Below are 12,826 nucleotides of genomic sequence, written 5' to 3'. Positions count from 1 at the left end.
TTAGGAGAATGACGTGATTGACTTGACCCATTCCGTTAGCTTAGCACCCGATCGTTTAGTATGTTGCTATTGCTTTCTTCATGACTTATACATGTTCCTATGACTATGAGATTATGCAACTGCTGTTTACCGGAGGAACACATTGTGTGCTACCAAACGTCACAACGTAAATGGGTGATTATAAAGGTGCTCTACAGGTGTCTCCAAAGGTTCTTGTTGGGTTGGCGTATTTCGAGATTAGGATTTGTCACTCCGATTGTCGGAGAGGTATCTCTGGGCCCACTCGGTAATGCACATCACTATAAGCCTTGCAAGCTTGTGACTAATGAATTAGTTGCGGGATGATGTATTACGGAATGAGTAAAGAGACTTGCCGGTAACGAGATTGAACTAGGTATCGAGATACCGACGATCGAATCTCGGGCAAGTAACATACCGATGACAAAGGGAACAACGTATGTTGTTATGCGGTCTGACCGATAAAGATCTTCGTAGAATATGTGGGAGCCAATATGGGCATCCAGGTCCCGCTATTGGTTATTGACCGGAGAGGTGTCTCGGTCATGCCTACATAGTTCTCGAACCCGAAGGGTCCGCACGCTTAACGTTACGATGACAGTTTTATTGAGTTTTGATGTACCGAAGGAGTTTGGAGTCCCGGATGTGATCGGGGACATGACGAGGAGTCTCGAAATGGCCGAGACGTAAAGATCGATATATTGGACGACTATATTCGGACGTCGGAAAGGTTCCGAGTGATTCGAGTATTTTTCGGAGTACCGGAGAGTTGCGGCAATTTGTATTGGGCCTTAATGGGCCATACGGGGAAGGAGGGAAAGACCTCAAAGGGTGGCCGCACCCCTCCCCATGGGCTAGTCCGAATTGGACTAGGGAGGGGGGCGCCCCCTTCCTTCTTTCTCCTTCCCCCTTCCCTTCTCCTACTCCCACAAGGAAAGGAGGAGTCCTACTCCTGGTGGGAGTAGGACTCCCCCCTTGGGCGCGCCACCTCCCATTGGCCGGCCCTCTTCCCCTTGCTCCTTTATATACGGGGGCAGGGGGGCACCCCAGAGACACAACTTGATATACGATATTTTAGCCGTGTGCGGTGCCCCCCTCCACCAGATTACACCTCGATAATACCGTTGCGGAGCTTAGGCGAAGCCCTGCGTCGGTGGAACATCATCATCGTCACCACGCCGTCGTGCTGACGAAACTCTCCCTCAACACTCTGCTGGATCGGAGTTCGAGGGACGTCATCGAGCTGAACGTGTGTAGAACTCGGAGGTACCGTGCGTTCGGTACTTGATCGGTCGGATCGTGAAGACGTACGACTACATCAACCGCGTTGTGATAACGCTTCCGCTGTCGGTCTATGAGGGTACGTGGACAACACTCTCCCCTCTCGTTGCTATGCATCACCATGATCTTGCGTGTGCGTAGGAATTTTTTTTGAAATTACTACGTTCCCCAACAAAGACAATCGACACGTTTCAATAGAATGCATATGATTTGGACAGATAGAATTAGCGGAAGAAGCACAGAAGAAGTTTGGGTCCGATCACATTCACTTAGATCAAAAATTCCAGTATGAAGACATAGCTATAAGTGAATGCTGTAGAAGACAGAACACAGATATATGTATATATCAGCACAAGACCAACTCAACATTGTGAAGATAAACGTGACGTCAATTCAATGTCGAAGACAAACCAAATGCGAAGACTATGCAATTATGACGCCAAATGAAACACTTCAATGGAAAATTTGGTGGTGGCGTTACCCACCGTATAGGAAGTATTAGACCCAGACACGGCGCACAATTATCGTGGCGCTCCAAAGTCAAATTCCACGTTAATGTATTCACACTTAGAATGTATGTGTTCATTGATTGAAGATATACGTTACTTTGTGTGTTGCACATCTAAGTCATCAACATGCATAAGCGTTAGGATGTGTGTCCAATTACAGGACATTTGAGGATTCTAAGATATTTAGCTCACACTGCAACTTGCAAAACCTTTTCTCATCCAAGGGCTTTGCGAAGATATCTGCGAATTGGTCTTCAGTGTTGATGTGAATGATATCAATATCTTCCTTCATGACATGATCTCTGAGAAAGTGATGACGGACATGAATGTGCTTTGTCTTCGAGTGTTGAACTGGGTTGTTGGCAATCTTGATGGTGCTTTCATTGTCGCAGTAGAGTGGCACATGCTTCAAGTGGATACCATAGTCCTTGAGAGTTTACTTCATTCATAGAAGCTGAGCGTAGCAAGATCCAGTAGCAATGTATTCAGATTCAGCAGTGGAGAGGGATACACAGTTCTGCTTCTTTGAAGACCAACAGACAAGAGATCGTCCAAGAAAGTGACATGTGCCTGATGTGGACTTGCGATCAACCTTGTCACCAGCATAATCAGCATCTGAGAATCCAACTAGATCAAACTCTGAGCCCTTTGGTTAGCATAATCCTAGTGTTGGGGTGTAAGCCAAATATCTAAGAATTCGCTTCACAGCTAAGTGATGCGATTCCTTAGGTGCCGCTTGAAATCGGGCACACATGCAAACGCTAAGCATTATATCTGGCCTAGATGCACATAAATAGAGTAAAGAACCAATCATGGAGCGGTATACCTTTTGATCGAACTCTTTACCATTGTCGTCGGGACCCAATTGACCTTTGGTTGGCATTGGCGTCGTGTATCCTTTCCAGTCTTGCATTCCAAACTTCTTCAGCAATCTTTGAGGTATTTCTCTTGTGATATGAAGATGTCGTTGCTCTGTTGACGGATTTGAAGATCGAGGAAGAATTTCAGCTCACCCATCATGGACATCTTATATTGCTCTTGCATCATGTGTCCAAACTCATCACTATATCTCTTGTGAGTGCAGCCGAAGATAATGTCATCCACATAGATTTGGCACACAAACAGTTCTCCATCATTTGTCTTCTTGAAGAGTGTAGGATCTAGAGAACCAGGTTTGAAGCCTTTGCTCTTCAGGAAGTCTTTGAGTGTGTCATACCAAGCGTGAGGAGCTTGTTTGAGGCCATACAGTGACTTGTTGAGCTTGTATACCATGTCAGGATGTTTTGGATCTTCAAAGCCAGGTGGTTGTGCAACATACACTTCTTCTTCAATCTTGCCATTAAGAAAGGCACTCTTCACATCCATTTGGTACAGAAGAATGTTGTGATGGTTGGCATAGGCTAGCAGGATGCGAATAGCTTCAGCCTAGCCACATGAGCAAAAGTTTCTTCGAAGTCAATCCCTTCTACTTGAGTGTATCCTTAAGCAACGAGACGAGCCTTGTTTCTGACCACTTGACCATGCTCATCTTGTTTGTTGCGATAGATCCATTTGGTGCCAATGATGTTATGCTTGCGTGGATCAGGACGCTTAACCAATTCCCACACATTGTTCAACTCGAACTGTTGAAGCTCTTCTTGCATCGCTTGAATCCATTCAGGTTCCATGAAGGCTTCAGCAAATTTATTGGGTTCAGATATAGAGACAAATGCAAAGTGCCCACAGAAATTTGCTAGCCGTGTTGCTCTTGAACGAGTGAGTGGACCAGGTGCATTGATGCTATAAATTATCTTCTCAATCTGTACTTCATTTGCAACACGAGGATGAACCGGACGAAGACTTTGCCCTTGCTGATCATTGTCTTCGTCTTCAGCATTGGCTTCAGGCTGAGCATTGTCTTCGGGTTGATTAGGTGTAGAAATGATGATTACTTCTTCAGCCTGTGCCTCTGAAGGTATGATTTCTCAAGTACCCATAAGCTTGATCGATTCACTAGGTGAGACTTCATCTAGCACATTTGGCAGGTGCTCTCTTTGCGAGCCGTTAGTCTCATCGAACCGCACATCCACAGTTTCAACCACTTTGTAGTGAAAGAGGTTGAAGACTCTGTACGAGTGCGAATCCTTTCTGTAGCCAAGCATAAAACCTTCATGTGCTTTCGGTGCAAATTTGGAAGTGTGATGTGGATCCTTGGTCCAGCACCTTGCACCAAATACTCTGAAGTAACTGACGTTTGGCTTCTTACCAGTTAGTAGCTCATATGATGTCTTCTTTAGAAGCTTGTGAAGATAAACACGGTTGATGACGTGACATGCAGTGTCAATGGCTTCAGGCCAGAATTTCCTTGGAGTCTTGTACTCATCGAGCATCTCCGAGCCATCTCAATGAGGGTTCTGTTCTTGCGCTCCACGATGCCATTCTGCTAAGGTGTGCAAGGAGCTGAGAACTCATGAGTGATGCCCAATGTATCAAGATAAGTGTCGAGGCCGGTGTTCTTGAATTCTGTGCCGTTGTCACTTCTGATGTGCTTGATCTTGATGCCATAGTTCGTCATGGCACGATTGGCGAATCTTCTGAAGACATCCTGCACTTTAGTCTTGTAGAGAATTATGTGTACCCATGTGTATCTTGAGTAATCATCAACAATGACGAAGCCATAGAGGCAAGCAGTGGTAGTAAGAGTAGAGTAGTGAGTAGGGACAAATAAGTCCACGTGAAGCAGGTAGAAGGGACGTGATGTCGTCATGATTGTCTTCGAGGGATGCTAGGCCCTTGTCATCTTTCCAGCTTCGCAGGCACCACACAGATGATCCTTCTTGAACTTGACGCCCTCGATGCCTATGACATGCTTCTTCTTCGCGAGAGTGTACAAGTTCCTCATGCCAGCATGCCCTAGCCTTCGATGCCAGAGCCAACACTCTGAAGCTTTTGCTAGAAGACATACTGCCAACTGTGGTTCTGCTGAGAAATCTACCATGTACAAATCATCTTTTCGATATCCTTCAAAGACTAGAGATTTTTCAGATTCCATAAGCACAAGGCAACAATATTTTCCAAATATCACAATCATGTTCAGATCACAAAGCATTGAGACAGACATTAAGTTGAAACCAAGGGATTCAACAAGCATCACTTTATCCATGTGATGATCCTTTGAGATTGCAACTATACCTAGACCCAATACCTTGCTTTTACCAGTGTCAGCAAATGTGATGTGACTCTTGTCAGATGGACGTAAGGTTGAGTCCATGAGAAGACTTTGATCACCAATCATGTGGTTAGTGCATCCACTGTCCATAATCCACTCAGAAGCCTTTGGTGTTGTACCCTACAGTGCAGTTAGGGGGATAGGCTTCACCAAGGGAAATGTGAAGCATAAACATTTCACGAACAAGCATATTATCAAAGTGCAGATCCTGGTTAGGGTAGGTAGGATGTTTGCCAAGAAATCCTAGGACGAAATACATAGTAAGACCATTTGGACATTTTATCTTGCGTCCGACAAGATGTTTTAGGTCCCCAGCATAAGCATCAGACGCCTTCGATTTTCGGCTGGAGACCTTTCCTTGCAAAAGAGAGTTAAGTTTTCTTAACCACCCACATTTTCAGGGGTGGCTTCGAAGCAATGAGTCTAAGTGCAGCATCTGAGAACTTCAGCTTTGGAGCCTTAGCAAATAGCCTTGCATGAGGTGAATACTACTCATAAGAATAAGCAGAAAAGTTCTTGGTCTTATGAACATAGCGGTTTGATGAAACACGCTCATATTCATAAGTCTGAGTATGGTTTCCCTGCAAAACATTGGCGTTAGGATGACTCTGGTGAGTCCTCTGTCTGTATGAAGCCTTTGGACCATATGAAGCCTTTGGTCTGGGGTTTGTCTTCTTCCTAGGTGGTGTCATGATGACATTCACCTGAAGATTCTCAAGACAACTCTTGGGCACCCAGATCTTCTTCAAAGGGGGTCCATATCTGCAGTTAGTACCAATATACCTGGCAAACACTTCACCATTCTGATTCTTAAACAGTTTATAGTTTGCATCAAAGGATTCATCAATGATAATCGGGTCAGCACAAGTGAAGCCAGATAGGGTAGATGGATCCACTAGAGCCCCCTTTGCAGCAACCCATGTGGTTTTGGGGTACTGCTTAGGCTTCCAGTAAGAGACATCAACATTCATTTTCCTCTCGAACCCAACACCCTCTTTCCTAGGGTTTCGGTTCAGAATCTGTTTCTTGAGGACATCACATAGTGTCTGATGCCCTTTGAGACTTTTGTACATTCCTGTCTCAAGCAATGTCTTCAACCTAGCATTCCCATCAGCAATAGTAGTGGTATCCTCAACAGAGGGGTTAGTTACCACATCAGCAGTTGAAGATACTGCAATAGTAGCAGCAGTAGAACATTCAGCAACAGAGACAACATTATCACGCTCAAGACATTTTAGACATGGTGGTTCAAATCCTTCCTGAGCGGAACTGATCTGTTGAGCGCGGAGTGACTTGTTCTCCTTTTGAAGATCTTCATGAGCCGACCTCAAGTTCTCAAGCTATTGCTTCCTTTGAAGATAATCATAGGAGAGCTTTTCATGAGTAGTTGAGAGCGTTTCATGACGACTTTCAAGTTCCTTGTACTTAACATGAAGATTTTTAATGTCTTAGATTAAGGACTGAGTTCAGGTCATTTCTGAGTCCAACAGTTCATCGGTTTTGTCTAGCAACTTTTGAATATGTTCCATAGCATTTTGTTGTTCGGTTGCAATTTTAGCAAGTGTTTTATAGCTTGGTTTAGATTCACATTCAGAGTCATCTTCACTTGATATTTGAAAGTAAGCATCACGTGAGTTTACCTTGGCACCACGTGCCATGAAGCAGTAGGTGGGAGCAGAGTCATCCTCATCATTAGCATCAGCGTTGGTGACGGGGCCATTGTCTTCAGTGTTGAAGACGGACTTGGCGACATACGCTGAAGCTAGAGCCAGGCTTGCCATGTCTGAATCAGATTCCTCTTCAGACTCCACCTCAGCCTCCTCAGAAGCAGACTCCTCCTCTGAATCCATCTCCTTGCGAACAAACGCACGAGCCTTGCTAGATGAGCTCTTCTTGTGTGATGAAGACTTCAACGAAGACTTCGAAGAAGACTTTGAGGATTTCTTCTTGTTGTCATTAGAATCATATTCCTTGCTCTTCTTTTTCTTCTTGGTCTCATTGTCCCACTATGGACACTCAGAGATGTAGTGACCAGGTTTCTTGCACTTGTGGCATGTTCTCTTCTTGTGATCACGAGCGAAAGCTTCATCGTTTCTTGAGCTGGATCTTGAAGACTTTATGAAGCCTTTCTTCTTGGTGAACTTCTGGAACTTCTTCACAAGCATAGCAAGCCCCTTTCCAATGTCTTCAGGATCCTCATAACTGCAGTCAGATTCTTCTCAGATGAGGAAACAACTTTTGCCTTCAAAGCGCGAGTTCGGCCATGGTTAGGATCATAGATATCTCTTTTCTCCGATTGCTGGAACTCATGTGTGTTGAGCCTCTCAAGTATGTCAGACGGATCGAGAGTCTTGAAGTTAGGGCATTCTTGAATCATCAGGGCCAGGGTGTCGAATGCGCTGTCAAGTGATCTCAGAAACGTCTTGACAATTTGTGCTTGGTGATCTCAGTGGCGCCGAGTGCGTGAAGCTCAATAGTGATATCAGTGAGGCGATCAAATGTGAGTTGGACATTCTCATTGTCATGTCTCTTAAAGCGGTTTAAGATGGTGTGAAGAACAATGATCCTCGAGTCTCTCTGGGTTGAGATGCCTTCGTTGACCTTGGAGAGCCTGTCCCCGACTAGCTTCGCAGTTTCGAGAGCACTCACACGACCATACTGTCCTTTGGTCAGATGACTACAGATGATGTTCTTGGCAGTCGAGTCCAGTTTAATGAACCTCTTGACATCAGCAGCATTGACACCTTCACTGACCTTGGGAATGCCGTTCTTGACGACATACCAGAGGTCGACATCAATGGCTTCAAGATGCATACGCATCTTATTCTTCCAGTAGGGGTAATCAGTGCCATCGAAGACAGGGCACGCAGCGGAGACTTTGATTATCCCTGCAGTCGACATAGCTAAAACTCTAGGTGGTTAAACCGTATCACACATAACAAGGGAGCACCTTGCTCGGATACCAATTGAAAGCGCTAGTTATCGACTAGAGGGGAGGTGAATGCTCGTTTTTTATGAAAGTCTTCAAAACCCGGGAGCTTTGAAGACAAACAGTAGAAATGAACCTATTGATATGCAGTGGAAGGTAGACTACACTAGACAATCCAAAGTCAAGTAAGCAATGAAGTGAAAGCACGACGACTATCATCAGCTAGGTAGTATGGATCAGGATGGAAGATAGTACGAAGCCAAATAGCAAACAATCTTTACACAATGAAGCCATTTAGTTCAAGCAATCAGCCAATGACTTCACGAAGACAAACTGTAAGTAAAGAGAGGTAAGAGATTGAACCAGTTGCTTGGTGAGGACAAGGATTTGTTGGACCAGTTACAGTTGCTGTGACAACTGTACGTCTGGTTAGGGAGGCTGAGATTCAACTCAGAAGACTCCGTCTTCACCTTATTCCCCTTGAGGTAAGGCACTTAGTCCTCGCCCAATCACTCTGGTAAGTCTTCAAGGTAGACTTCCAAACCTTCACAGACTTCGTTCACCGGCAATCCACAATGACTCTTGGATGCTCAGAACGCGACACCTAACCGGCTGGAGGATTCACAGTCCTCAAGTGTAACAAGTCTTCAGATCATGCGGACAGAAAGACTTCAGTGATGCCTAACACTCTTTGGCTCTGGGTGTTTTGGGCTTTGTCCTCACAAGGATCTCTCTCTCAAATGCTTTGGAGGTGGGTTGCTCTCAAACGACAAAAGCCGTGCACTAACTCTGAGCAGCCACCAGTTTATGGTGTAGGGGTGGGCTATTTATAGCCAGGAGGCAACCCGACCTGATTTGTCCAAAATGACCCTGGGTCACTAAGGAACTGACACGTGTCCAATGGTCAGATTTCAAACACACGCGACAGCTTGATTTGGGATACAAGTAAAGCTGACTCATCCAGCTCTGGATAAGATTTGCTCTCATTGTCTTCGCTCGAAGACATATGATTTGGTTGAGCATCACATCAGTCACTCTAACTTTGTTCACTTGGACCCCACTTAACAGTACGGTGGTTCCTATGACTCAACAAAGAAGAAAAGGAAACTACGAAACAACTATGTCTTCGCACTCCATAGTCTTCATGCGATGTCTTCTCATGTCATAGTCTTCAACCTGAATCTCTTCACAGACCACCATTCTCTTCAATGTCTTCATACATTTTTAGGGGTCATCTCTAATAGGTAAACCGAATCAATATGGGACTACTACCTGTGTTATCCTGCAATTCTCACAAACACATCAGTCCCTCAACCAAGTTTGTCATCAATACTCCAAAACCAACTAGGGGTGGCACTAGATGCACTTACAGATGTCAATCGCATTCGAAACTTGGCCACCAAAAACTCGTTTGTTGCCCATGAAGCCTGTCGGCGGTCCTGGAAGAGTCTCACATTGCTCTGTCCTGAAGCTGATTTTCACGAAGATGGCTTCACTGAGGACTTCAAGTTTGATTCCAGGCCTTCCAGAATGCAAGCTGGCGTCACACTCCCTCAATAGAAGATTCTGAGTATTCATCTTTGGCTGCAACTGTTGTTGTGAGAGTCGTCGATGAAGAAGACGATGCCACTTAACCAACCATGGCTTCACTTCATCTCGACACTACACGAGGCCCCTCTGCACCACCGAACTCCAGCGTCGACCCTGCAACTACATCTACTCCTGATGGGAACGAGTAGATACTCTATGTCTTCAAGCCTTTTTGGTCATTACTGACAAAAGGGGGTGAAGCTTATGAGTTTATAGTCTTCAAGCGGGTCCTTATGGGTGGTTGCATTATTATTGCTAAGTTTTTACAACTCTCGCCTTTTGAAACATTTGGTTCTCTGAGTTGGAACACTTAAACTTGATGGTCGTCTGCTACTTTTTCTGCTACTTTGTGATGCGATGATAAATCCCGCATGAAGCCATTCCGCAGACGTCCGTTTTTCATTATGCATATCATTATCGTTGTTATATTTTCGTATGCATTTTTCATTATGCAAACTACCTATATGCACATCCTCAGGGGGAGCCTTTTGCTACTTATGACGACAATGATGTAATTCTCAACTTTCACATACTTTTATCCCCGTTGAAAACTTCAACCAGTTTGTCATCAATCACCAAAAAGGGGGAGATTGTAAGTGCATCTAGTGCCACCCCTAGTTGGTTTTAGAGTATTGACGACAAACTTGATTGTGGGACTAATGTGTTTGTGAGAATTGCAGGACAACACAGGTAGTAGTCCCATATTGATTCGGTTTACCTACCAGAGATGACCCCTAAAAATGTGTGAAGAAATTGAAGACAATGGTGGTCTGTGAAGAGATTCACATTGAAGACTATGACATGAGAAGACATCATATGAAGTCTATGGAGTGCGAAGACATAGTTGTTTCGTAGTTTCCTTTTCTTCTTTGTTGAGTCATAGGAACCACCATACTGTTAAGTGGGGTCCAAGTGAACAAAGTCAGAGTGACTGATGTGATGCTCAACTAAATCCTATGTATTCGAGTGAAGACAATGAGAGCAAATCTTATCCAGAGCTGGATGAGTCAGCTTTACTTGTAACCCAAGTCAAGCTGCCGCGTGTGTTTGAAATCTGACCGTTGGACACGTGTCAGTTCCTTAGTGACCCAGGGTCATTTTGGACAAATCAGGTCAGGTTGCCTCCTGGCTATAAATATCCCACCCCCTACACCATAAATTGGTGGCTGCTCAGAGTTAGTACACAGCTTTTGTCGTTTGAGAGCAACCCACCTCCAAAGCATTTGAGAGAGAGATCCTTGCGAGGACAAATCCCAAAACACCCAGAGCCAAAGAGTGTTAGGCATCGCTGAAGTCTTTCTGTCCGCATGATCTGAAGACTTGTTACACTTGAGGACTGTGAATCCTGCAGCCGGTTAGGCGTCTCGTTCTGAGCATCCAAGAGCCATTGTGGATGGCCGGTGAACGATGTCTGTGAAGGTTTGGAAGTCTAGCTTGAAGACTTACCAGAGTGATTGGGCAGGGACTGTGTATTCTTAGCTCAAGGGGAATAAGGTGAAGACGCGGTCTTCTGAGTTGAATCTCAGCCTCACTAACTAGACATACAGTTGTCACAGCAACTGGAACTGGTCTACCAAATCTGTGTCCTCTCCAAGCTACTGGTTCAATCCTTCCCATCTCTCTACTTTACAGTTTGCCTTCGTGAAGTCATTGCCTGATTGCTTGAACTTATTGGCTTCACTGTGTAAAGACTGTTTGCTATTTGGCTTCATACTATCTTCCATCCTGATCCATACTACCTAGTTGCTGATAGTCTTCGTGCTTTCACTTCATTGCTTACTTGACTATGGCTTGTCTAGTGTAGCATACCTTCCGCTGAAAATCAATAGGTTCATTTCTACTGTTTGTCTTCAAAGCCCCTGTGTTTTGAAGACTTTCATAAAAATTGCCTATTCACCCCCCTCTAGTCGATAACTAGCACTTTCAACCTAGCACCAAATACTCTGAAGTAGCTAATGTTTGGCTTCTTACCAGTTAGTAGCTGATATGATGTCTTCTTTAGAAGCTTGTGAAGATAAACACGGTCGATGATGTGACATGCAGTGTCAATGGCTTTAGGCCAGAATTTCCTTGGAGTCTTGTACTCATCAAGCATTGTCTGTGCCATCTCAATGAGGGTTCTGTTCTTGCGCTCCATGATGTCATTCTGCTGAGGTGTGTATGGAGCTGAGAACTCATGAGTGATGCCCAATGTATCAAGATAAGTGTCGAGGCCGGTGTTCTTGAATTGTGTGTCATTGTCACTTCTGATGTGCTTGATCTTGATGCCATAGTTCATCATGGCACGATTGGCGAATCTTCTGAATACATCCTGCACTTCATTCATATAGAGGATTATGTGCACCCATGTGTATCTTGAGTAATCATCAACAATGACGAAGCCATAGAGGCAAGCAGTGGTAGTAAGTGTAGAGTAGCAAGTAGGGCTGAATAAGTCCATGTGAAGCAGCTCGAAGGGACGTGATGTCATCATGATTGTCTTCGAGGGATTCTTGGCCCTAGTCATGTTTCCAGCTTCGCAGGCACCACATAGATGATCCTTCTTGAACTTGACGCCCTCGATGCCTATGACATGCTTCTTCTTCGCGAGAGTGTACAAGATCCTCATGCCAGCATGCCCTAGCCTCCGATGCCAGAGCCAACACTCTCAAGCTTTTGCTAGAAGACATACTGCCAACTGTGGTCCTGCTGAGAAATCTACCATGTACAGATTGTCTTTTCGATACCCTTCAAAGACTAGAGATTTGTCAGATTCCATAAGCACAAGGCACCGATATTTTCCAAATATCACAATCATGTTCAGATCACAAAGCATTGAGACAGACATTAAGTTGAAACCAAGGGATTCAACAAGCATCACTTTATCCATGTGCTGATCCTTTGAGATTGCAACTCTACCTAGACCCAATACCTTGCTTTTACCAGTGTCAGCAAATGTGATGTGACTCTTGTCAGATGGACTAGGGCTGAATCCATGAGAAGACTTCGATCACCAGTCATGTGGATAGTGCATCCACTGTCCATAATCCATTCTGAAGCCTTTGGTGTCATACCCTACAGTGCAGTTTGGGGATAGGCTTCACCAAGGGTATTGTGAAGCATAAACATTTGATGAACAAGCCGATTATGAAAGTTCAGGTCTTGGTTAGGATAAATAGGATGTTTGTCAAGGAATCCTGGGACGAAATACATAAAAAGACCATTTTGGCAATTTATCTTGTGCCCCACAAGACGTTTTAGGTCCCCGGCATAAACATCAGACGCCTTTGATTTCCGGCTGGATACCTTCCC

Source organism: Aegilops tauschii, chromosome 2 (genome assembly GCF_002575655.3).
Source record: "Aegilops tauschii subsp. strangulata cultivar AL8/78 chromosome 2, Aet v6.0, whole genome shotgun sequence".
Taxonomy (NCBI): Eukaryota; Viridiplantae; Streptophyta; class Magnoliopsida; order Poales; family Poaceae; genus Aegilops; species Aegilops tauschii.
The sequence above is the reverse complement of the archived record's forward strand: the minus strand, read 5'-3'. Positions refer to the sequence as shown.